Here is a 3670-nt window from a genome sequence, read left to right as displayed (position 1 = left end):
TGTCTGTGGTATTCCGAGTAGGATTCAATGATTGAATGACTGTGACGAGCTCCTAACTCGCGATTGCAGGGCGTTAGTGACAGACGCAAAAGGATAGTAAATCCTATTCCAGCATGATCGAGAACCGACAGATGAATAGCCGTGCCGTGACAGGGTGCGTGAGCATATTATTCACTGAGAGGATAAGATGAAGCCATTGACAAGGGTGATGCCTCCAGACGATTAGCCGTGCCGTGACAGGGCATTGGATCATTTTCCCGAGAGATGACCGAAAGTAGCCATTGACAGTGGTGATGTATCACATAAAGCCAGCCATGGAAAGGAGTAAGACTGATTGGATGAAGATAGCAGGAAAGCAGAGGTTCAGAGGAACGAAAGCATCTCCATTCGCTTATCTGAAATTCCTACCAATGAATTACATAAGTATCTCTATCCCTATTCTATTATATAATATTCGAAAACTCCATTATCACTTTATATCCGCCTGACTGAGATTTGCAAGGTGACCATAGCTTGCTTCATACCGACAATCTCCGTGGGATTCGACCCTTACTCACGTAAGGTATTACTTGGACGACCCAGTGCACTTGCTGGTTAGTTGTATCGAAGTTGTGACAAATTATGAATGTGTAATCACGATTACGCGTACCAAGTTGCTCACGTGCCAGGAATAGTTTGAGCCTGTACATCACAATTTCGTGCACCAAGTTTTTGGCGCCGTTGCCGGGGATTGTTCGAGTTTGGACAACTGACGACTCATCTTGTTGCTCAGATTAGGTAATTTTCTTTTCGTTTTGTTTTCAAAAAAAAAATTTCAAAAATATTTTCAAAAATCTCTCATCTGTTTTCGAAAAAAATAAAAATGTTTTCAAAAATTTTATTCAAGATTTTTAAGAATGAATTCTAGTGTTTCATGAAGCATGTGAAGCCTGGCTGGCTGTAAAGCCATGTCTAAATTCTTTTGGACTGAGGCTTCCAAACCATCAGAGGTAAGTTACATACTTGATAAATGATGAGCAGCAATTTGTTATCAAGAGCAATATACTCTGGTGTTAAATGCTGAAGCTTGGCTGGCCATTGGCCATGTCTAGTGTTTTGGACTGGAGCTTTCTTTGAAAGCTTGGCTGGCTAGTGAGCCATATCTAATTCCTGGACTGAAGCTTTAGACTAAGAATGCAAGATTCCTGGAATTCATATTAAAAATTTTGGAATCCTTATTTTTTTTTTTTCATATAATTTTCGAAAAATCCAAAAAAATTTAGAAAATCATAAAAATCAAAAATATTGTTTGTGTGTTCTTGTTTAAGTCTTGCATCATATCATAAGTTTGGTGTCAATTGCATATGCATCTTGCATTTTTCGAAAATATCATGCATTCATAGTGTTCTTCATGATCTTCAAGTTGTTCTTGGTAAGCCTTCTTGTTTGATCTTGATGATTTTTTGTTTTGTGTCTTTTCATGTTTTTCATATGCATTCTTGAATTCTTAATGTCTAAGCATTAAAGAATTCTAAGTTTGGTGTCTTGCATGTTTTCTTTGCATTAAAAATTTTTTAAAAATGTGTTCTTGATGTTCATCATAATCTTCATAGTGTTCTTGGTGTTCATCTTGACATTCATAGCATTCTTGCATGCATCACATATTTTTATCTAAAAATTTCATGCATTGCATCTTTTTAGTGTTTTCCTCTTGCATCATAAAAATTCAAAAATCAAAAAAATATCTTTCCCTTTTTCTCTCATCAAATTCGAAAATTTGAGTTGACTTTTTCAAAAATTTTTAAAATCAAGTTGTTTCTTATGAGTCAAATCAAATTTTCAATTTGAAAATCTTATCTTTTTTAAAATCTTTTTCAAAAATCAAATCTTTTTCAAAATTCTTAGTTATTTTCGAAAATTCCAAAAATATTTTTCAAAAATCTTTTTCTTATTTTTATATCAAATTTTCGAAAATAACATAATCAATTAATGTTTTGATTCAAAAATTTCAAGTTTGTTACTTGCTTGTTAAGAAAGATTCAAACTTTAAGTTCTAGAATCATATCTTGTGATTTCTTATGAATCAAGTCATTAATTGAGATTTTAAAAATCAAATATTTTTCAAAACTAATTTCAATCATATCTTTTCAAAAATATCTTCTTATCTTATCTTTTTCAAAAATATCTTTTCAAAATATCTTTTCTAACTTCCTAACTTCTTATCCTTTCAAAATTTGTTTCAACTAACTAACTAACTTTTTGTTTGTTTCTTAACTTTTTCAAAACTACCTAACTAACTCTCTCTCTCTCATTTTCGAAAATATCTTCTCCCTTTTTTCAAAATTTCTTTTTAATTTATTAATTATTTTAATTTTTAAATTTGAATTTTCGAAAATTACTAACATTTTTTCAAAAACCATTTTCAAAAAAATCACTAACTCTTTTTCAAAAATTATTTTCGAAAATTCCCTCCTTCTCTCTCATCTTATTCTATTTATTCATTCATTAACTAACATCTCTTCCTCACATCATCACCAAATTCGAACCCCCTCTTCTATCTATGTTCGAATTTCTTCTTCTTTTCTTCTACTAACAATAAGGAACCTCTTTACTGTGACATAGAGGATTCCTCTTCTTTTCTTGTTCTCTTCTCTTTCTTATGAGCAGGGACAGAGAAAAAGGCATTCTTGTTGAAGCTAATCCAGAACCTGAAGGGACTCTGAAAAGGAAACTAAGAGAAGCTAAATTACAACAATCCAGAGACAACTTGATTGAAAATTTCGAACAAGTAAAGGAAATGGCAGCCGAACCCAACAACAATGCAAGGAGAATGCTTGGTGACTTTACTGCACCTAATTCCAATTTACATGGAAGAAGCATCTCCATTCCTGCCATTGGAGCAAACAACTTTGAGCTGAAACCTCAGTTAGTTTCTCTGATGCAGCAGAACTGCAAGTTTCATGGACTTCCATCTGAAGATCCTTTTTAGTTCTTAACTGAATTCTTGCAGATATGTGATACTGTTAAGACTAACGGAGTAGATCCTGAAGTCTACAGGCTCATGCTTTTCCCTTTTGCTGTAAGAGACAGAGCTAGATTATGGTTGGATTCTCAACCCAAAGACAGCCTGAACTCTTGGGATAAGCTGGTCACGGCTTTCTTAGCCAAGTACTTTCCTCCTCAAAAGCTGAGCAAGCTTAGAGCAGATGTTCAAACCTTCAGACAGAAAGAAGGTGAATCCCTCTATGAAGCTTGGGAAAGATACAAACAGTTGACCAAAAAGTGTCCTTCTGACATGCTTTCAGAATGGACCATCCTGGATATATTCTATGACGGTTTATCTGAGTTATCAAAGATGTCATTGGATACCTCTGCAGGTGGATCCATTCACCTAAAGAAAACGCCTGCAGAAGCTCAAGAACTCATTGACATGGTTGCTAATAACCAGTTCATGTATACTTCTGAAAGGAATCCTGTGAGTAATGGGACGCCTATGAAGAAGGGAGTTCTTGAAGTTGATACTCTAAATGCCATATTGGCTCAGAATAAAATATTGACTCAGCAAGTCAATATGATTTCTCAGAGTCTGAATGGAGTGCAAGCTGCATCCAACAGTACTCAAGAGGCTTCTTATGAAGAAGAAGCTTATGATCCTGAGAACCCTGCAATAGCAGAGGTGAATTACTTAGGT

The 3670-nt window shown here is 34.6% G+C and overlaps 1 non-coding gene across 1 annotated transcript; it reads right to left on the bottom strand.

Annotated features, from left to right (window-relative positions):
- Positions 1-3172: 3172 nt before the first annotated feature.
- LOC112761368 (small nucleolar RNA R71) lies at positions 3173-3280 on the bottom strand. The gene has a single exon (XR_003181766.1). It is a non-coding gene; the product is annotated as a small nucleolar RNA R71 (small nucleolar RNA).
- Positions 3281-3670: the final 390 nt, after the last annotated feature.

This window comes from Arachis hypogaea, chromosome 16 (genome assembly GCF_003086295.3).
Source record: "Arachis hypogaea cultivar Tifrunner chromosome 16, arahy.Tifrunner.gnm2.J5K5, whole genome shotgun sequence".
Classification (NCBI taxonomy): Eukaryota; Viridiplantae; Streptophyta; class Magnoliopsida; order Fabales; family Fabaceae; genus Arachis; species Arachis hypogaea.
The sequence above is the reverse complement of the archived record's forward strand: the minus strand, read 5'-3'. Positions and strand labels throughout refer to the sequence as shown.